The sequence below is a fragment of the Pseudophryne corroboree genome, chromosome 4, assembly GCF_028390025.1.
Source record: "Pseudophryne corroboree isolate aPseCor3 chromosome 4, aPseCor3.hap2, whole genome shotgun sequence".
In the NCBI taxonomy this organism is placed as follows: Eukaryota; Metazoa; Chordata; class Amphibia; order Anura; family Myobatrachidae; genus Pseudophryne; species Pseudophryne corroboree.
Window position 1 is genome coordinate 17,629,322 of NC_086447.1, and position 22,416 is coordinate 17,651,737.

The window sequence follows — 22,416 nt, forward strand, 5'->3', positions numbered from 1 at the left end:
CACATAGCAGAGGATGGTTTCGATCCACCGACCTCTGGGTTATGGGCTCAGCACGCTTCCGCTGTGCCACTCTGCTGCTCACGTAAGTGTCAGAGATCCTGAAGTACTCACTCATCATCTGAAAGTACCAATGTGTTTCTTCGTTGGTCAATGGAAGAAAAATCTTGCAAAACTCTCCAGATTATTGCCTTTTTAACCTTTTTCTAGGAAACTTTCTAGATGAATGCTTTTTAGCCTTTGTTAGTACATGCTTTTGCAAGTTGTCTCTGTGGTGCAATCGGTTAGCGCATTCGGCTGTTAACCAAAAGGCTGGTGGTTCAATACCACCCAGGGACGTAATTGACCTTGTGATCAAATTTTGCTGATCTTTAAGTAGACAAGTCAAAATTTCAAACCACCTCTTATAGTGTAGGGTACCTGGCCTTCTCTGATGCAATAAGAGTCAGATTTGATTAAGTCATTTTATAAAAAACAGGAAGCACAATTTAGCATGGGGTTGCAGAGAAAAAAAATTATGCAGGCAGAGAAATCCAATTGAGTGATTAATCAGCTCTCCATTTTATGGCTTTATTTTTATGCTAACACATTTGCTCTCTGAAAAGTGTCCACAAAGCCAAGTCTCTGATTAACACCTTTGTAGGAATGGTTTTTCACCTATTACTGATTAAAACTTGCTTCATTGAAAAGGCAGCAAGATGCATCCTCATTACAATGTCCACTGAAATAATACAGGTTGACACCAGGAAACATAAATCTCACTGCATCCTTGCTGCTTTCTCAAGTGGGAATCTGTTTAATGTGAAAACCAGGTGATATCTAATCAGCACACAGGTAAGAAGTTAAGAAAATCTTTCTTTAAGGGTGAAGATGTTTCTCACAAAATCGTTGCCCCAATGCATCATTGAAATTCAAGATGGAAAGATGATTTTGAAATATCAATTGTACATTTTGCATTGCTCTTCTGGTGACAATGTAGCTTGTTTTTGTCAATTACCATTTCAGTAATAGGGTAAAGAAAATTAAGTGGATTTCTGAAAGAAAACAATGCTGTCAATATACTATTAAAACAAATTAAAATGTTAAAAGTTATTGTTCTTTAAGTAAAAATAAAAGAGTCAAAATATCAATTCCAGTTTTGGAAGAATTTAATTAACAAAAAAATAAGTGCACATAGCAGAGGATGGTTTTGATCCACCGACCTCTGGGTTATGGGTCCAGCACGCTTCCGCTGCGCCACTCTGCAGCTTATGTAAGTGTCAGAGATCCTGAAGTACTCACTCATCATGTGAAAGTACCAATGTGTTTCTTCGTTGGTCAATGGAAGAAAAATCTTGCAAAACTCTCCAGATTATTGCCTTTTTAACCTTTTTCTAGGAAACTTTCTAGATGAATGCTTTTTAGCCTTTGTCAGTACATGCTTTTGCAAGCTGTCTCTGTGGCGCAATCGGTTAGCGCATTCGGCTGTTAACCGAAAGGTTGGTGGTTCAATCCCACCCAGGGACGTAATTGACCTTGTGATCAAATTTTGGTGATCTTTAAGTAGACAAGTCAAAATTTCAAACCACCTCTTATAGTGTAGGGTACCTGGCCTTCTCTGATGCAATCAGATTTGATTAAGTTTTTTTATAAAAAACAGGAAGCACAATTTAGCATGGGGTTGCAGAGAAAAAAAATTATGCAGGCAGAGAAATCCAATTGAGTGATTAATCAGCTCTCCATTTTATGGCTTTATTTTTATGCTAACACATTTGCTCTCTGAAAAGTGTCCACAAAGCCAAGTCTCTGATTAACACCTTTGTAGGAATGGTTTTTCACCTATTACTGATTAAAACTTGCTTCATTGGAAAGGCAGCAAGATGCATCCTCATTACAATGTCCACTGAAATAATACAGGTTGACACCAGGAAACATAAACCTCACTGCATCCTTGCTGCTTTCTCAAGTGGGAATCTGTTTAATGTGAAAACCAGGTGATATCTAATCAGCACACAGGTAAGAAGTTAAGAAAATCTTTCTTTAAGGGTGAAGATGTTTCTCACAAAATCGTTGCCCTAATGCATCATTGAAATTCAAGCTGGAAAGATGATTTTGAAATATCAATTGTACATTTTGCATTGCTCTTCTGGTGACAATGTAGCTTGTTTTTGTCAATTACCATTTCAGTAATAGGGTAAAGAAAATTAAGTGGATTTCTGAAAGAAAACAATGCTGTCAATATACTATTAAAACAAATTAAAATGTTAAAAGTTATTGTACTTTAAGTAAAAATAAAAGAGTCAAAATATCAATTCCAGTTTTGGAAGAATGTAATTAACAAAAAAATAAGTGCACATAGCAGAGGATGGTTTCGATCCACCAACCTCTGGGTTATGGGCCCAGCACGCTTCCGCTGCGCCACTCTGCTGCTCACGTAAGTGTCAGAGTTCCTGAAGTACTCACTCATCATGTGAAAGTACCAATGTGTTTCTTCGTTGGTCAATGGAAGAAAAATCTTGCAAAACTCTCCAGATTATTGCCTTTTTAACCTTTTTCTAGGAAACTTTCTAGATGAATGCTTTTTAGCCTTTGTCAGTACATGCTTTTGCAAGTTGTCTCTGTGGTGCAATCGGTTAGCGCATTCGGCTGTTAACCGAAAGGCTGGTTGTTCAATACCACCCAGGGACGTAATTGACCTTGTGATCAAATTTTGCTGATCTTTAAGTAGACAAGTCAAAATTTCAAACCACCTCTTATAGTGTAGGGTACCTGGCCTTCTCTGATGCAATCAGAGTCATATTTGATTAAGTCATTTAAAAAAAAACAGGAAGCACAATTTAGCATGGGGTTGCAGAGAAAAAAAAATATGCAGGCAGAGAAATCCAATTGAGTGATTAATCAGCTCTCCATTTTATGGCTTTATTTTTATGCTAACACATTTGCTCTCTGAAAAGTGTCCACAAAGCCAAGTCTCTGATTAACACCTTTGTAGGAATGGTTTTTCACCTATTACTGATTAAAACTTGCTTCATTGGAAAGGCAGCAAGATGCATCCTCATTACAATGTCCACTGAAATAAAGAATGCTTTTTAGCCTTTGTCAGCACATGCTTTTGCAAGCTGTCTCTGTGGCGCAATCGGTTAGTGCATTCGGCTGTTAACCGAAAGGTTGGTGGTTCAATCCCACCCAGGGACATAATAGACCTTGTGATCGTATTTTGGTGATCTTTAAGTAGACAAGTCAAAATTTCAAACCACCTCTTATGGTGTAGGGTACCTGGCCTTCTCTGATGCAATCAGAGTCATATTTGATTAAGTCATTTTATAAAAAACAGGAAGCACAATTTAGCATGGGGTTGCAGAGAAAAAAAATTATGCAGGCAGAGAAATCCAATTGAGTGATTAATCAGCTCTCCATTTTATGGCTTTATTTTTATGCTAACACATTTGCTCTCTGAAAAGTGTCCACAAAGCCAAGTCTCTGATTAACACCTTTGTAGGAATGGTTTTTTACCTATTACTGATTAAAACTTGCTTCATTGGAAAGGCAGCAAGATGCATGCTCATTACAATGTCCACTGAAATAATACAGGTTGACACCAGGAAACATAAACCTCACTGCATCCTTGCTGCTTTCTCAAGTGGGAATCTATTTAATGTGAAAACCAGGTGATATCTAATCAGCACACAGGTAAGAAGTTAAGAAAATCTTTCTTTAAGGGTGAAGATGTTTCTCACAAAATCGTTGCCCCAATGCATCATTGAAATTCAAGCTGGAAAGATGATTTTGAAATATCAATTGTACATTTTGCATTGCTCTTCTGGTGACAATGTAGCTTGTTTTTGTCAATTACCATTTCAGTAATAGGGTAAAGAAAATTAAGTGGATTTCTGAAAGAAAACAATGCTGTCAATATACTATTAAAACAAATTAAAATGTTAAAAGTTATTGTACTTTAAGTAAAAATAAAAGAGTCAAAATATCAATTCCAGTTTTGGAAGAATTTAATTAACAAAAAAATAAGTGCACATAGCAGAGGATGGTTTCAATCCACCAACCTCTGGGTTATGGGCCCAGCACGCTTCCGCTGCGCCACTCTGCTGCTCACGTAAGTGTCAGAGATCCTGAAGTACTCACTCATCATGTGAAAGTACCAATGTGTTTCTTCGTTGGTCAATGGAAGAAAAATCTTGCAAAACTCTCCAGATTATTGCCTTTTTAACCTTTTTCTTGGAAACTTTAGCCTTTGTCAGTACATGCTTTTGCAAGTTGTCTCTGTGGTGCAATCGGTTAGCGCATTCGGCTGTTAACCGAAAGGCTGGTTGTTCAATACCACCCAGGGACGTAATTGACCTTGTGATCAAATTTTGGTGATCTTTAAGTAGACAAGTCAAAATTTCAAACCACCTCTTATAGTGTAGGGTACCTTGCCTTCTCTGATGCAATCAGAGTCAGATTTGATTAAGTCATTTTATAAAAAACAGGAAGCACAATTTAGCATGGGGTTGCAGAGAAAAAAAAAATATGCAGGCAGAGAAATCCAATTGAGTGATTAATCAGCTCTCCATTTTATGGCTTTATTTTTATGCTAACACATTTGCTCTCTGAAAAGTGTCCACAAAGCCAAGTCTCTGATTAACACCTTTGTAGGAATGGTTTTTCACCTATTACTGATTAAAACTTGCTTCATTGGAAAGGCAGCAAGATGCATCCTCATTACAATGTCCACTGAAATAATACAGGTTGACACCAGGAAACATAAACCTCACTGCATCCTTGCTGCTTTCTCAAGTGGGAATCTGTTTAATGTGAAAACCAGGTGATATCTAATCAGCACACAGGTAAGAAGTTAAGAAAATCTTTATTTAAGGGTGAAGATGTTTCTCACAAAATCGTTGCCCCAATGCATCATTGAAATTCAAGCTGGAAAGATGATTTTGAAATATCAATTGTACATTTTGCATTGCTCTTCTGGTGACAATGTAGCTTGTTTTTGTCAATTACCATTTCAGTAATAGGGTAAAGAAAATTAAGTGGATTTCTGAAAGAAAACAATGCTGTCAATATACTATTAAAACACATTAAAATGTTAAAAGTTATTGTACTTTAAGTAAAAATAAAAGAGTCAAAATATCAATTCCGGTTTTGGAAGAATTTAATTAACAAAAAAATTAGTGCACATAGCAGAGGATGGTTTCGATCCTATGACCTCTGGGTTATATGCCCAGCACGCTTCCGCTGTGCCACTCTGCTGCTCATGTAAGTGTCAGAGATCCTGAAGTACTCACTCATCATATGAAAGTACCAATGTGTTTCTTCGTTGGTCAATGGAAGAAAAATCTTGCAAAACTCTCCAGATTATTGCCTTTTTAACCTTTTTCTAGGAAACTTTCTAGATGAATGCTTTTTAGCCTTTGTCAGTACATGCTTTTGCAAGTTGTCTCTGTGGTGCAATCGGTTAGCGCATTCGGCTATTAACCGAAAGGCTGGTGGTACAATACCACCCAGGGACGTAATTGACCTTGTGATCAAATTTTGCTGATCTTTAAGTAGACAAGTCAAAATTTCAAACCACCTCTTATAGTGTAGGGTACCTGGCCTTCTCTGATGCAATCAGAGTCAGATTTGATTAAGTCATTTTATAAAAAACAGAAAGCACAATTTAGCATGGGGTTGCAGAGAAAAAAAAATATGCAGGCAGAGAAATCCAATTGAGTGATTAATCAGCTCTCCATTTTATGGCTTTATTTTTATGCTAACACATTTGCTCTCTGAAAAGTGTCCACAAAGCCAAGTCTCTGATTAACACCTTTGTAGGAATGGTTTTTCACCTATTACTGATTAAAACTTGCTTCATTGGAAAGGCAGCAAGATGCATCCTCATTACAATGTCCACTGAAATAATACAGGTTGACACCAGGAAACATAAACCTCACTGCATCCTTGCTGCTTTCTCAAGTGGGAATCTGTTTAATGTGAAAACCAGGTGATATCTAATCAGCACACAGGTAAGAAGTTAAGAAAATCTTTCTTTAAGGGTGAAGATGTTTCTCACAAAATCGTTGCCCCAATGCATCATTGAAATTCAAGCTGGAAAGATGATTTTGAAATATCAATTGTACATTTTGCATTGCTCTTCTAGTGACAATGTAGCTTGTTTTTGTCAATTACCATTTCAGTAATAGGGTAAAGAAAATTAAGTGGATTTCTGAAAGAAAACAATGCTATCAATATACTATTAAAACAAATTAAAATGTTAAAAGTTATTGTACTTTAAGTAAAAATAAAAGAGTCAAAATATCAATTCCAGTTTTGGAAGAATTTAATTAACAAAAAAATAAGTGCACATAGCAGAGGATGGTTTCGATCCACCGACCTCGGGGTTATGGGCCCAGCACGCTTCTGCTGCGCCACTCTGCTGCTCATGTAAGTGTCCGAGATCCTGAAGTACTCACTCATCATGTGAAAGTACCAATGTGTTTCTTTGTTGGTCAATGGAAGAAAAATCTTGCAAAACTCTCCAGATTATTGCCTTTTTAACCTTTTTCTAGGAAACTTTCTAGATGAATGCTTTTTAGCCTTTGTCAGTACATGTTTTTGCAAGTTGTCTCTGTGGTGCAATCGGTTAGCGCATTCGGCTGTTAACCGAAGAGCTGGTTGTTCAATACCACCAAGGGATGTAATTGACCTTGTGATCAAATTTTGCTGATCTTTAAGTAGACAAGTCAAAATTTCAAACCACCTCTTATGGTGTAGGGTACCTGGCCTTCTCTGATGCAATCAGAGTCATATTTGATTAAGTCATTTTATAAAAAACAGGAAGCACAATTTAGCATGGGGTTGCAGAGAAAAAAATTTATGCAGGCAGAGAAATCCAATTGAGTGATTAATCAGCTCTCCATTTTATGGCTTTATTTTTATGCTAACACATTTGCTCTCTGAAAAGTGTCCACAAAGCCAAGTCTCTGATTAACACCTTTGTAGGAATGGTTTTTTACCTATTACTGATTAAAACTTGCTTCATTGGAAAGGCAGCAAGATGCATGCACATTACAATGTCCACTGAAATAATACAGGTTGACACCAGGAAACATAAACCTCACTGCATCCTTGCTGCTTTCTCAAGTGGGAATCTATTTAATGTGAAAACCAGGTGATATCTAATCAGCACACAGGTAAGAAGTTAAGAAAATCTTTCTTTAAGGGTGAAGATGTTTCTCACAAAATCGTTGCCCCAATGCATCATTGAAATTCAAGCTGGAAAGATGATTTTGAAATATCAATTGTACATTTTGCATTGCTCTTCTGGTGACAATGTAGCTTGTTTTTGTCAATTACCATTTCAGTAATAGGGTAAAGAAAATTAAGTGGATTTCTGAAAGAAAACAATGCTGTCAATATACTATTAAAACAAATTAAAATGTTAAAAGTTATTGTACTTTAAGTAAAAATAAAAGAGTCAAAATATCAATTCCAGTTTTGGAAGAATTTAATTAACAAAAAAATAAGTGCACATAGCAGAGGATGGTTTCGATCCACCAACTTCTGGGTTATGGGCCCAGCACGCTTCCGCTGCGCCACTCTGCTGCTCACGTAAGTGTCAGAGATCCTGAAGTACTCACTCATCATGTGAAAGTACCAATGTGTTTCTTCGTTGGTCAATGGAAGAAAAATCTTGCAAAACTCTCCAGATTATTGCCTTTTTAACCTTTTTCTAGGAAACTTTCTAGATGAATGCTTTTTAGCCTTTGTCAGTACATGCTTTTGCAAGTTGTCTCTGTGGTGCAATCGGTTAGCGCATTCGGCTGTTAACCGAAAGGCTGGTTGTTCAATACCACCCAGGGACGTAATTGACCTTGTGATCAAATTTTGCTGATCTTTAAGTAGACAAGTCAAAATTTCAAACCACCTCTTATAGTGTAGGGTACCTGGCCTTCTCTGATGCAATCAGAGTCAGATTTGATTAAGTCATTTTATAAAAAACAGGAAGCACAATTTAGCATGGGGTTGCAGAGAAAAAAAAATATGCAGGCAGAGAAATCCAATTGAGTGATTAATCAGCTCTCCATTTTATGGCTTTATTTTTATGCTAACACATTTGCTCTCTGAAAAGTGTCCACAAAGCCAAGTCTCTGATTAACACCTTTGTAGGAATGGTTTTTCACCTATTACTGATTAAAACTTGCTTCATTGGAAAGGCAGCAAGATGCATCCTCATTACAATGTCCACTGAAATAATACAGGTTGACACCAGGAAACATAAACCTCACTGCATCCTTGCTGCTTTCTCAAGTGGGAATCTGTTTAATGTGAAAACCAGGTGATATCTAATCAGCACACAGGTAAGAAGTTAAGAAAATCTTTCTTTAAGGGTGAAGATGTTTCTCACAAAATTGTTGCCCCAATGCATCATTGAAATTCAAGATGGAAAGATGATTTTGAAATATCAATTGTACATTTTGCATTGCTCTTCTGGTGACAATGTAGCTTGTTTTTGTCAATTACCATTTCAGTAATAGGGTAAAGAAAATTAAGTGGATTTCTGAAAGAAAACAATGCTGTCAATATACTATTAAAACAAATTAAAATGTTAAAAGTTATTGTACTTTTGGTAAAAATAAAAGAGTCAAAATATCAATTCCAGTTTTGGAAGAATTTAATTAACAAAAAAATAAGTGCACATAGCAGAGGATGGTTTTGATCCACCGACCTCGGGGTTATGGGCCCAGCACGCTTCCGCTGCGCCACTCTGCTGCTCATGTAAGTGTCCGAGATCCTGAAGTACTCACTCATCATGTGAAAGTACCAATGTGTTTCTTCGTTGGTCAATGGAAGAAAAATCTTGCAAAACTCTCCAGATTATTGCCTTTTTAACCTTTTTCTAGGAAACTTTCTAGATGAATGCTTTTTAGCCTTTGTCAGCACATGCTTTTGCAAGCTGTCTCTGTGGCGCAATCTGTTAGCGCATTCGGCTGTTAACCGAAAGGTTGGTGGTTCAATCCCACCCAGGGACGTAATTGACCTTGTGATCAAATTTTGCTGATCTTTAAGTAGACAAGTCAAAATTTCAAACCACCTCTTATAGTGTAGGGTACCTGGCCTTCTCTGATGCAATCAGAGTCATATTTGATTAAGTCATTTTATAAAAAAAAAGGAAGCACAATTTAGCATGGGGTTGCAGAGAAAAAAAATTATGCAGGCAGAGAAATCCAATTGAGTGATTAATCAGCTCTCCATTTTATGGCTTTATTTTTATGCTAACACATTTGCTCTCTGAAAAGTGTCCACAAAGCCAAGTCTCTGATTAACACCTTTGTAGGAATGGTTTTTCACCTATTACTGATTAAAACTTGCTTCATTGGAAAGGCAGCAAGATGCATCCTCATTACAATGTCCACTGAAATAATACAGGTTGACACCAGGAAACATAAACCTCACTGCATCCTTGCTGCTTTCTCAAGTGGGAATCTGTTTAATGTGAAAACCAGGTGATATCTAATCAGCACACAGGTAAGAAGTTAAGAAAATCTTTATTTAAGGGTGAAGATGTTTCTCACAAAATCGTTGCCCCAATGCATCATTGAAATTCAAGCTGGAAAGATGATTTTGAAATATCAATTGTACATTTTGCATTGCTCTTCTGGTGACAATGTAGCTTGTTTTTGTCAATTACCATTTCAGTAATAGGGTAAAGAAAATTAAGTGGATTTCTGAAAGAAAACAATGCTGTCAATATACTATTAAAACACATTAAAATGTTAAAAGTTATTGTACTTTAAGTAAAAATAAAAGAGTCAAAATATCAATTCCGGTTTTGGAAGAATTTAATTAACAAAAAAATAAGTGCACATAGCAGAGGATGGTTTCGATCCTATGACCTCTGGGTTATATGCCCAGCACGCTTCCGCTGTGCCACTCTGCTGCTCATGTAAGTGTCAGAGATCCTGAAGTACTCACTCATCATGTGAAAGTACCAATGTGTTTCTTCGTTGGTGAATGGAAGAAAAATCTTGCAAAACTCTACAGATTATTGCCTTTTTAACCTTTTTCTAGGAAACTTTCTAGATGAATGCTTTTTAGCCTTTGTCAGCACATGCTTTTGCAAGCTGTCTCTGTGGCGCAATCGGTTAGCGCATTCGGCTGTTAACCGAAAGGTTGGTGGTTCAATCCCACCGAGGGACGTAATTGACCTTGTGATCATATTTTGGTGATCTTTAAGTAGACAAGTCAAAATTTCAAACCACCTCTTATGGTGTAGGGTACCTGGCCTTCTCTGATGCAATCAGAGTCATATTTGATTAAGTCATTTTATAAAAAACAGGAAGCACAATTTAGCATGGGGTTGCAGAGAAAAAAATTATGCAGGCAGAGAAATCCAATTGAGTGATTAATCAGCTCTCCATTTTATGGCTTTATTTTTATGCCAAACACATTTGCTCTCTGAAAAGTGTCCACAAAGCCAAGTCTCTGATTAACACCTTTGTAGGAATGGTTTTTCACCTATTACTGATTAAAACTTGCTTCATTGGAAAGGCAGCAAGATGCATCCTCATTACAATGTCCACTGAAATAATACAGGTTGACACCAGGAAACATAAACCTCACTGCATCCTTGCTGCTTTCTCAAGTGGGAATCTGTTTAATGTGAAAACCAGGTGATATCTAATCAGCACACAGGTAAGAAGTTAAGAAAATCTTTCTTTAAGGGTGAAGATGTTTCTCACAAAATCGTTGCCCCAATGCATCATTGAAATTCAAGCTGGAAAGATGATTTTGAAATATCAATTGTACATTTTGCATTGCTCTTCTGGTGACAATGTAGCTTGTTTTTGTCAATTACCATTTCAGTAATAGGGTAAAGAAAATTAAGTGGATTTCTGAAAGAAAACAATGCTGTCAATATACTATTAAAACAAATTAAAATGTTAAAAGTTATTGTACTTTAAGTAAAAATAAAAGAGTCAAAATATCAATTCCAGTTTTGGAAGAATTTAATTAACAAAAAAATAAGTGCACATAGCAGAGGATGGTTTCGATCCACCAACCTCTGGGTTATGGGCCCAGCACGCTTCCGCTGCGCCACTCTGCTGCTCACATAAGTGTCAGAGTTCCTGAAGTACTCACTCATCATGTGAAAGTACCAATGTGTTTCTTCGTTGGTCAATGGAAGAAAAATCTTGCAAAACTCTCCAGATTATTGCCTTTTTAACCTTTTTCTAGGAAACTTTCTAGATGAATGCTTTTTAGCCTTTGTCAGTACATGTTTTTGCAAGTTGTCTCTGTGGTGCAATCGGTTAGCGCATTCGGCTGTTAACCGAAAGGCTGGTTGTTCAATACCACCCAGGGATGTAATTGACCTTGTGATCAAATTTTGCTGATCTTTAAGTAGACAAGTCAAAATTTCAAACCACCTCTTATAGTGTAGGGTACCTGGCCTTCTCTGATGCAATCAGAGTCAGATTTGATTAAGTCATTTTATAAAAAACAGGAAGCACAATTTAGCATGGGGTTGCAGAGAAAAAAAAATACGCAGGCAGAGAAATATAATTGAGTGATTAATCAGCTCTCCATTTTATGGCTTTATTTTTATGCTAACACATTTGCTCTCTGAAAAGTGTCCACAAAGCCAAGTCTCTGATTAACACCTTTGTAGGAATGGTTTTTCACCTATTACTGATTAAAACTTGCTTCATTGGAAAGGCAGCAAGATGCATCCTCATTACAATGTCCACTGAAATAATACAGGTTGACACCAGGAAACATAAACCTCACTGCATCCTTGCTGCTTTCTCAAGTGGGAATCTGTTTAATGTGAAAACCAGGTGATATCTAATCAGCACACAGGTAAGAAGTTAAGAAAATCTTTCTTTAAGGGTGAAGATGTTTCTCACAAAATCGTTGCCCCAATGCATCATTGAAATTCAAGATGGAAAGATGATTTTGAAATATCAATTGTACATTTTGCATTGCTCTTCTGGTGACAATGTAGCTTGTTTTTGTCAATTACCATTTCAGTAATAGGGTAAAGAAAATTAAGTGGATTTCTGAAAGAAAACAATGCTGTCAATATACTATTAAAACAAATTAAAATGTTAAAAGTTATTGTACTTTAAGTAAAAATAAAAGTCAAAATATCAATTCCGGTTTTGGAAGAATTTAATTAACAAAAAAATAAGTGCACATAGCAGAGGATGGTTTCGATCCTATGACCTCTGGGTTATGTGCCCAGCACGCTTCCGATGTGCCACTCTGCTGCTCATGTAAGTGTCAGAGATCCTGAAGTACTCACTCATCATGTGAAAGTACCAATGTGTTTCTTCGTTGGTCAATAGAAGAAAAATCTTGCAAAACTCTCTAGATTATTGCCTTTTTAACCTTTTTCTAGGAAACTTTCTAGATGAATGCTTTTTAGCCTTTGTCAGTACATGCTTTTGCAAGTTGTCTCTGTGGTGCAATCGGTTAGCGCATTCGGCTATTAACCGAAAGGCTGGTGGTACAATACCACCCAGGGACGTAATTGACCTTGTGATCAAATTTTGCTGATCTTTAAGTAGACAAGTCAAAATTTCAAACCACCTCTTATAGTGTAGGGTACCTGGCCTTCTCTGATGCAATCAGAGTCAGATTTGATTAAGTCATTTTATAAAAAACAGGAAGCACAATTTAGCATGGGGTTGCAGAGAAAAAAAAATATGCAGGCAGAGAAATCCAATTGAGTGATTAATCAGCTCTCCATTTTATGGCTTTATTTTTATGCTAACACATTTGCTCTCTGAAAAGTGTCCACAAAGCCAAGTCTCTGATTAACACCTTTGTAGGAATGGTTTTTCACCTATTACTGATTAAAACTTGCTTCATTGGAAAGGCAGCAAGATGCATGCTCATTACAATGTCCACTGAAATAATACAGGTTGACACTAGGAAACATAAACCTCACTGCATCCTTGCTGCTTTCTCAAGTGGGAATCTGTTTAATGTGAAAACCAGGTGATATCTAATCAGCACACAGGTAAGAAGTTAAGAAAATCTTTATTTAAGGGTGAAGATGTTTCTCACAAAATCGTTGCCCCAATGCATCATTGAAATTCAAGCTGGAAAGATGATTTTGAAATATCAATTTTACATTTTGCATTGCTCTTCTGGTGACAATGTAGCTTGTTTTTGTCAATTACCATTTCAGTAATAGGGTAAAGAAAATTAAGTGGATTTCTGAAAGAAAACAATGCTGTCAATATACTATTAAAACAAATGAAAATGTTAAAAGTTATTGTACTTTAAGTAAAAATAAAAGAGTCAAAATATCAATTCCAGTTTTGGAAGAATTTAATTAACAAAAAAATAAGTGCACATAGCAGAGAATGGTTTCGATCCACCAACCTCTGGGTTATGGGCCCGGCACGCTTCCGCTGCGCCACTCTGCTGCTCACGTAAGTGTCAGAGATCCTGAAGTACTCACTCATCATGTGAAAGTACCAATGTGTTTCTTCGTTGGTCAATGGAAGAAAAATCTTGCAAAACTCTCCAGATTATTGCCTTTTTAACCTTTTTCTAGGAAACTTTCTAGATGAATGCTTTTTAGCCTTTGTCAGTACATGCTTTTGCAAGTTGTCTCTGTGGTGCAATCGGTTAGCGCATTCGGCTGTTAACCGAAAGGCTGGTTGTTCAATACCACCCAGGGACGTAATTGACCTTGTGATCAAATTTTGCTGATCTTTAAGTAGACAAGTCAAAATTTCAAACCACCTCTTATAGTGTAGGGTACCTGGCCTTCTCTGATGCAATCAGAGTCAGATTTGATTAAGTCATTTTATAAAAAACAGGAAGCACAATTTAGCATGGGGTTGCAGAGAAAAAAATTATGCAGGCAGAGAAATCCAATTGAGTGATTAATCAGCTCTCCATTTTATGGCTTTATTTTTATGCTAACACATTTGCTCTCTGAAAAGTGTCCACAAAGCCAAGTCTCTGATTAACACCTTTGTAGGAATGGTTTTTCACCTATTACTGATTAAAACTTGCTTCATTGGAAAGGCAGCAAGATGCATCCTCATTACAATGTCCACTGAAATAATACAGGTTGACACCAGGAAACATAAACCTCACTGCATCCTTGCTGCTTTCTCAAGTGGGAATCTGTTTAATGTGAAAACCAGGTGATATCTAATCAGCACACAGGTAAGAAGTTAAGAAAATCTTTATTTAAGGGTGAAGATGTTTCTCACAAAATCGTTGCCCCAATGCATCATTGAAATTCAAGCTGGAAAGATGATTTTGAAATATCAATTTTACATTTTGCATTGCTCTTCTGGTGACAATGTAGCTTGTTTTTGTCAATTACCATTTCAGTAATAGGGTAAAGAAAATTAAGTGGATTTCTGAAAGAAAACAATGCTGTCAATATACTATTAAAACAAATGAAAATGTTAAAAGTTATTGTACTTTAAGTAAAAATAAAAGAGTCAAAATATCAATTCCAGTTTTGGAAGAATTTAATTAACAAAAAAATAAGTGCACATAGCAGAGGATGGTTTTGATCCACCGACCTCTGGGTTATGGGCTCAGCACGCTTCCGCTGCGCCACTCTGCTGCTCACGTAAGTGTCAGAGATCCTGAAGTACTCACTCATCATCTGAAAGTACCAATGTGTTTCTTCGTTGGTCAATGGAAGAAAAATCTTGCAAAACTCTCCAGATTATTGCCTTTTTAACCTTTTTCTAGGAAACTTTCTAGATGAATGCTTTTTAGCCTTTGTTAGTACATGCTTTTGCAAGTTGTCTCTGTGGTGCAATCGGTTAGCGCATTCGGCTGTTAACCGAAAGGCTGGTGGTTCAATACCACCCAGGGACGTAATTGACCTTGTGATCAAATTTTGCTGATCTTTAAGTAGACAAGTCAAAATTTCAAACCACCTCTTATAGTGTAGGGTACCTGGCCTTCTCTGATGCAATAAGAGTCAGATTTGATTAAGTCATTTTATAAAAAACAGGAAGCACAATTTAGCATGGGGTTGCAGAGAAAAAAAATTATGCAGGCAGAGAAATCCAATTGAGTGATTAATCAGCTCTCCATTTTATGGCTTTATTTTTATGCTAACACATTTGCTCTCTGAAAAGTGTCCACAAAGCCAAGTCTCTGATTAACACCTTTGTAGGAATGGTTTTTCACCTATTACTGATTAAAACTTGCTTCATTGGAAAGGCAGCAAGATGCATCCTCATTACAATGTCCACTGAAATAATACAGGTTGACACCAGGAAACATAAACCTCACTGCATCCTTGCTGCTTTCTCAAGTGGGAATCTGTTTAATGTGAAAACCAGGTGATATCTAATCAGCACACAGGTAAGAAGTTAAGAAAATCTTTCTTTAAGGGTGAAGATGTTTCTCACAAAATCGTTGCCCCAATGCATCATTGAAATTCAAGCTGGAAAGATGATTTTGAAATATCAATTGTACATTTTGCATTGCTCTTCTGGTGACAATGTAGCTTGTTTTTGTCAATTACCATTTCAGTAATAGGGTAAAGAAAATTAAGTGGATTTCTGAAAGAAAACAATGCTGTCAATATACTATTAAAACAAATTAAAATGTTAAAAGTTATTGTACTTTAAGTAAAAATAAAAGAGTCAAAATATCAATTCCAGTTTTGGAAGAATTGAATTAACAAAAAAATAAGTGCACATAGCAGAGGATGGTTTCGATCCACCGACCTCTGGGTTATGGGCCCAGCACGCTTCTGCTGCGCCACTCTGCTGCTCATGTAAGTGTCAGAGATCCTGAAGTACTCACTCATCATGTGAAAGTACCAATGTGTTTCTTCGTTGGTCAATGGATGAAAAATCTTGCAAAACTCTCCAGATTATTGCCTTTTTAACCTTTTTCTAGGAAACTTTCTAGATGAATGCTTTTTAGCCTTTGTCAGTACATGCTTTTGCAAGCTGTCTCTGTGGCGCAATCGGTTAGCGCATTCGGCTGTTAACCGAAAGGTTGGTGGTTCAATCCCACCCAGGGACGTAATTGACCTTGTGATCAAATTTTGGTGATCTTTAAGTAGACAAGTCAAAATTTCAAACCACCTCTTATAGTGTAGGGTACCTGGCCTTCTCTGATGCAATCAGAGTCAGATTTGATTAAGTCATTTTATAAAAAACAGGAAGCACAATTTAGCATGGGGTTGCAGAGAAAAAAAATTATGCAGGCAGAGAAATCCAATTGAGTGATTAATCAGCTCTCCATTTTATGGCTTTATTTTTATGCTAACACATTTGCTCTCTGAAAAGTGTCCACAAAGCCAAGTCTCTGATTAACACCTTTGTAGGAATGGTTTTTCACCTATTACTGATTAAAACTTGCTTCATTGGAAAGGCAGCAAGATGCATCCTCATTACAATGTCCACTGAAATAATACAGGTTGACACCAGGAAACATAAACCTCACTGCATCCTTGCTGCTTTCTCAAGTGGGAATCTGTTTAATGTGAAAACCAGGTGATATCTAATCAGCACACAGGTAAGAAGTTAAGAAAATCTTTATTTAAGGGTGAAGATGTTTCTCACAAAATCGTTGCCCCAATGCATCATTGAAATTCAAGCTGGAAAGATGATTTTGAAATATCAATTTTACATTTTGCATTGCTCTTCTGGTGACAATGTAGCTTGTTTTTGTCAATTACCATTTCAGTAATAGGGTAAAGAAAATTAAGTGGATTTCTGAAAGAAAACAATGCTGTCAATATACTATTAAAACAAATGAAAATGTTAAAAGTTATTGTACTTTAAGTAAAAATAAAAGAGTCAAAATATCAATTCCAGTTTTGGAAGAATTTAATTAACAAAAAAATAAGTGCACATAGCAGAGGATGGTTTTGATCCACCGACCTCTGGGTTATGGGCTCAGCACGCTTCCGCTGCGCCACTCTGCTGCTCACGTAAGTGTCAGAGATCCTGAAGTACTCACTCATCATCTGAAAGTACCAATGTGTTTCTTCGTTGGTCAATGGAAGAAAAATCTTGCAAAACTCTCCAGATTATTGCCTTTTTAACCTTTTTCTAGGAAACTTTCTAGATGAATGCTTTTTATCCTTTGTTAGTACATGCTTTTGCAAGTTGTCTCTGTGGTGCAATCGGTTAGCGCATTCGGCTGTTAACCGAAAGGCTGGTGGTTCAATACCACCCAGGGACGTAATTGACCTTGTGATCAAATTTTGCTGATCTTTAAGTAGACAAGTCAAAATTTCAAACCACCTCTTATAGTGTAGGGTACCTGGCCTTCTCTGATGCAATAAGAGTCAGATTTGATTAAGTCATTTTATAAAAAACAGGAAGCACAATTTAGCATGGGGTTGCAGAGAAAAAAAATTATGCAGGCAGAGAAATCCAATTGAGTGATTAATCAGCTCTCCATTTTATGGCTTTATTTTTATGCTAACACATTTGCTCTCTGAAAAGTGTCCACAAAGCCAAGTCTCTGATTAACACCTTTGTAGGAATGGTTTTTCACCTATTACTGATTAAAACTTGCTTCATTGGAAAGGCAGCAAGATGCATCCTCATTACAATGTCCACTGAAATAATACAGGTTGACACCAGGAAACATAAACCTCACTGCATCCTTGCTGCTTTCTCAAGTGGGAATCTGTTTAATGTGAAAACCAGGTGATATCTAATCAGCACACAGGTAAGAAGTTAAGAAAATCTTTCTTTAGGGGTGAAGATGTTTCTCACAAAATCGTTGCCCCAATGCATCATTGAAATTCAAGCTGGAAAGATGATTTTGAAATATCAATTGTACATTTTGCATTGCTCTTCTGGTGACAATGTAGCTTGTTTTTGTCAATTACCATTTCAGTAATAGGGTAAAGAAAATTAAGTGGATTTCTGAAAGAAAACAATGCTGTCAATATACTATTAAAACAAATTAAAATGTTAAAAGTTATTGTACTTTAAGTAAAAATAAAAGAGTCAAAATATCAATTCCAGTTTTGGAAGAATTTAATTAACAAAAAAATAAGTGCACATAGCAGAGGATGGTTTCGATCCACCGACCTCTGGGTTATGGGCCCAGCACGCTTCCGCTGCGCCACTCTGCTGCTCATGTAAGTGTCAGAGATCCTGAAGTACTCACTCATCATGTGAAAGTACCAATGTGTTTCTTCGTTGGTCAATGGATGAAAAATCTTGCAAAACTCTCCAGATTATTGCCTTTTTAACCTTTTTCTAGGAAACTTTCTAGATGAATGCTTTTTAGCCTTTGTCAGTACATGCTTTTGCAAGCTGTCTCTGTGGCGCAATCGGTTAGCGCATTCGGCTGTTAACCGAAAGGTTGGTGGTTCAATCCCACCCAGGGACGTAATTGACCTTGTGATCAAATTTTGGTGATCTTTAAGTAGACAAGTCAAAATTTCAAACCACCTCTTATAGTGTAGGGTACCTGGCCTTCTCTGATGCAATCAGATTTGATTAAGTCATTTTATAAAAAACAGGAAGCACAATTTAGCATGGGGTTGCAGAGAAAAAAAATTATGCAGGCAGAGAAATCCAATTGAGTGATTAATCAGCTCTCCATTTTATGGCTTTATTTTTATGCTAACACATTTGCTCTCTGAAAAAGTGTCCACAAAGCCAAGTCTCTGATTAACACCTTTGTAGGAATGGTTTTTCACCTATTACTGATTAAAACTTGCTTCATTGGAAAGGCAGCAAGATGCATCCTCATTACAATGTCCACTGAAATAATACAGGTTGACACCAGGAAACATAAACCTCACTGCATCCTTGCTGCTTTCTCAAGTGGGAATCTGTTTAATGTGAAAACCAGGTGATATCTAATCAGCACACATGTAAGAAGTTAAGAAAATCTTTCTTTAAGGGTGAAGATGTTTCTCACAAAATCGTTGCCCCAATGCATCATTGAAATTCAAGCTGGAAAGATGATTTTGAAATATCAATTGTACATTTTGCATTGCTCTTCTGGTGACAATGTAGCTTGTTTTTGTCAATTACCATTTCAGTAATAGGGTAAAGAAAATTTAGTGGATTTCTGAAAGAAAACAATGCTGTCAATATACTATTAAAACGAATTAAAATGTTAAAAGTTATTGTACTTTAAGTAAAAATAAAAGAGTCAAAATATCAATTCCGGTTTTGGAAGAATTTAATTAACAAAAAAATAATGCACATAGCAGAGGATGGTTTCGAACCAATGACCTCTGGGTTATGGGCCCAGCACGCTTCCGCTGTGCCACTCTGCTTCTCATGTAAGTGTCAGAGATCCTGAAGTACTCACTCATCATGTGAAAGTACCAATGTGTTTCTTCGTTGGTCAATGGAAGAAAAATCTTGCAAAACTCTCCAGATTATTGCCTTTTTAACCTTTTTCTAGGAAACTTTCTAGATGAATGCTTTTTAGCCTTTGTCAGTACATGCTTTTGCAAGTTGTCTCTGTGGTGCAATCGGTTAGCGCATTCGGCTATTAACCGAAAGGCTGGTGGTACAATACCACCCAGGGACGTAATTGACCTTGTGATCAAATTTTGCTGATCTTTAAGTAGACAAGTCAAAATTTCAAACCACCTCTTATAGTGTAGGGTACCTGGCCTTCTCTGATGCAATCAGAGTCAGATTTGATTAAGTCATTTTATAAAAAACAGGAAGCACAATTTAGCATGGGGTTGCAGAGAAAAAAAATTATGCAGGCAGAGAAATCCAATTGAGTGATTAATCAGCTCTCCATTTTATGGCTTTATTTTTATGCTAACACATTTGCTCTCTGAAAAGTGTCCACAAAGCCAAGTCTCTGATTAACACCTTTGTAGGAATGGTTTTTCACCTATTACTGATTAAAACTTGCTTCATTGGAAAGGCAGCAAGATGCATCCTCATTACAATGTCCACTGAAATAATACAGGTTGACACCAGGAAACATAAACCTCACTGCATCCTTGCTGCTTTCTCAAGTGGGAATCTGTTTAATGTGAAAACCAGGTGATATCTAATCAGCACACAGGTAAGAAGTTAAGAAAATCTTTCTTTAAGGGTGAAGATGTTTCTCTCAAAATCGTTGCCCCAATGCATCATTGAAATTCAAGATGGAAAGATGATTTTGAAATATCAATTGTACATTTTGCATTGCTCTTCTGGTGACAATGTAGCTTGTTTTTGTCAATTACCATTTCAGTAATAGGGTAAAGAAAATTAAGTGGATTTCTGAAAGAAAACAATGCTGTCAATATACTATTAAAACAAATTAAAATGTTAAAAGTTATTGTACTTTAAGTAAAAATAAAAGAGTCAAAATATCAATTCCAGTTTTGGAAGAATTTAATTAACAAAAAAATAAGTGCACATAGCAGAGGATGGTTTCAATCCACCGACCTCTGGGTTATGGGCCCAGCACGCTTCCGCTGCGCCACTCTGCTGCTCATGTAAGTGTCAGAGATCCTGAAGTACTCACTCATCATGTGAAAGTACCAATGTGTTTCTTCGTTGGTGAATGGAAGAAAAATCTTGCAAAACTCTACAGATTATTGCCTTTTTAACCTTTTTCTAGGAAACTTTCTAGATGAATGCTTTTTAGCCTTTGTCAGTACATGCTTTTGCAAGCTGTCTCTGTGGCGCAATCGTTTAGCGCATTCGGCTGTTAACCGAAAGGTTGGTGGTTCAATCCCAACCAGGGACGTAATTGACCTTGTGATCAAATTTTGCTGATCTTTAAGTAGACAAGTCAAAATTTCAAACCACCTCTTATGGTGTAGGGTACCTGGCCTTCTCTGATGCAATCAGAGTCATATTTGATTAAGTCATTTTATAAAAAACAGGAAGCACAATTTAGCATGGGGTTGCAGAGAAAAAAAATTATGCAGGCAGAGAAATCCAATTGAGTGATTAATCAGCTCTCCATTTTATGGCTTTATTTTTATGCTAACACATTTGCTCTCTGAAAAGTGTCCACAAAGCCAAGTCTCTGATTAACACCTTTGTAGGAATGGTTTTTCACCTATTACTGATTAAAACTTGCTTCATTGGAAAGGCAGCAAGATGCATCCTCATTACAATGTCCACTGAAATAATACAGGTTGACACCAGGAAACATAAACCTCACTGCATCCTTGCTGCTTTCTCAAGTGGGAATCTGTTTAATGTGAAAACCAGGTGATATCTAATCAGCACACAGGTAAGAAGTTAAGAAAATCTTTCTTTAAGGGTGAAGATGTTTTTCATAAAATTGTTGCCCCAATGCATCATTGAAATTCAAGCTGGAAAGATGATTTTGAAATATCAATTGTACATTTTGCATTGCTCTTCTGGTGACAATGTAGCTTGTTTTTGTCAATTACCATTTCAGTAATAGGGTAAAGAAAATTAAGTGGATTTCTGAAAGAAAACAATGCTGTCAATATACTATTAAAACAAATTAAAATGTTAAAAGTTATTGTACTTTAAGTAAAAATAAAAGAGTCAAAATATCAATTCCAGTTTTGGAAGAATTTAATTAACAAAAAAATAAGTGCACATAGCAGAGGATGGTTTCGATCCACCGACCTCTGGGTTTTGGGCCCAGCACGCTTCCGCTGCACCACTCTGCTGCTCATGTAAGTGTCAGAGATCCTGAAGTACTCACTCATCATGTGAAAGTACCAATGTGTTTCTTCGTTGGTCAATGGAAGAAAAATCTTGCAAAACTCTCCAGATTATTGCCTTTTTAACCTTTTTCTAGGAAACTTTCTAGATGAATGCTTTTTAGCCATTGTCAGTACATGCTTTTGCAAGCTGTCTCTGTGGCGCAATCGGTTAGCGCATTCGACTGTTAACCGAAAGGTTGGTGGTTCAATCTCACCCAGGGATGTAATTGACCTTGTGATCAAATTTTGGTGATCTTTAAGTAGACAAGTCAAAATTTCAAACCACCTCTTATAGTGTAGGGTACCTGGCCTTCTCTGATGCAATCAGATTTGATTAAGTCATTTAAAAAAAAACAGGAAGCACAATTTAGCATGGGGTTGCAGAGAAAAAAAATTATGCAGGCAGAGAAATCCAATTGAGTGATTAATCAGCTCTCCATTTTATGGCTTTATTTTTATGCTAACACATTTGCTCTCTGAAAAGTGTCCACAAAGCCAAGTCTCTGATTAACACCTTTGTAGGAATGGTTTTTTACCTATTACTGATTAAAACTTGCTTCATTGGAAAGGCAGCAAGATGCATCCTCATTACAATGTCCACTGAAATAATACAGGTTGACACCAGGAAACATAAACCTCACTGCATCCTTGCTGCTTTCTCAAGTGGGAATCTGTTTAATGTGAAAACCAGGTGATATCTAATCAGCACACAGGTAAGAAGTTAAGAAAATCTTTCTTTAAGGGTGAAGATGTTTCTCACAAAATCATTGCCCCAATGCATCATTGAAATTCAAGCTGGAAAGATGATTTTGAAATATCAA

The 22,416-nt window shown here is 36.7% G+C and overlaps 8 non-coding genes across 8 annotated transcripts; 7 read left to right on the top strand and 1 right to left on the bottom strand.

Annotated features, from left to right (window-relative positions):
* Positions 1 to 1,429: 1,429 nt before the first annotated feature.
* Positions 1,430 to 1,503, top strand: TRNAN-GUU (transfer RNA asparagine (anticodon GUU)). The gene has a single exon. It is a non-coding gene; the product is annotated as a tRNA-Asn (tRNA).
* A 1,594-nt stretch (positions 1,504 to 3,097) lies between these two features.
* Positions 3,098 to 3,171, top strand: TRNAN-GUU (transfer RNA asparagine (anticodon GUU)). Its single transcript has one exon. It is a non-coding gene; the product is annotated as a tRNA-Asn (tRNA).
* A 6,913-nt stretch (positions 3,172 to 10,084) lies between these two features.
* TRNAN-GUU (transfer RNA asparagine (anticodon GUU)) lies at positions 10,085 to 10,158 on the top strand. Its single transcript has one exon. It is a non-coding gene; the product is annotated as a tRNA-Asn (tRNA).
* Positions 10,159 to 14,749: 4,591 nt separating this feature from the next.
* TRNAN-GUU (transfer RNA asparagine (anticodon GUU)) lies at positions 14,750 to 14,823 on the top strand. Its single transcript has one exon. It is a non-coding gene; the product is annotated as a tRNA-Asn (tRNA).
* Positions 14,824 to 15,916: 1,093 nt separating this feature from the next.
* On the top strand, positions 15,917 to 15,990 carry TRNAN-GUU (transfer RNA asparagine (anticodon GUU)). Its single transcript has one exon. It is a non-coding gene; the product is annotated as a tRNA-Asn (tRNA).
* Positions 15,991 to 17,083: 1,093 nt separating this feature from the next.
* On the top strand, positions 17,084 to 17,157 carry TRNAN-GUU (transfer RNA asparagine (anticodon GUU)). The gene has a single exon. It is a non-coding gene; the product is annotated as a tRNA-Asn (tRNA).
* Positions 17,158 to 17,992: 835 nt separating this feature from the next.
* Positions 17,993 to 18,064, bottom strand: TRNAM-CAU (transfer RNA methionine (anticodon CAU)). The gene has a single exon. It is a non-coding gene; the product is annotated as a tRNA-Met (tRNA).
* A 186-nt stretch (positions 18,065 to 18,250) lies between these two features.
* On the top strand, positions 18,251 to 18,324 carry TRNAN-GUU (transfer RNA asparagine (anticodon GUU)). The gene has a single exon. It is a non-coding gene; the product is annotated as a tRNA-Asn (tRNA).
* The last annotated feature ends 4,092 nt before the right edge of the window (positions 18,325 to 22,416 follow it).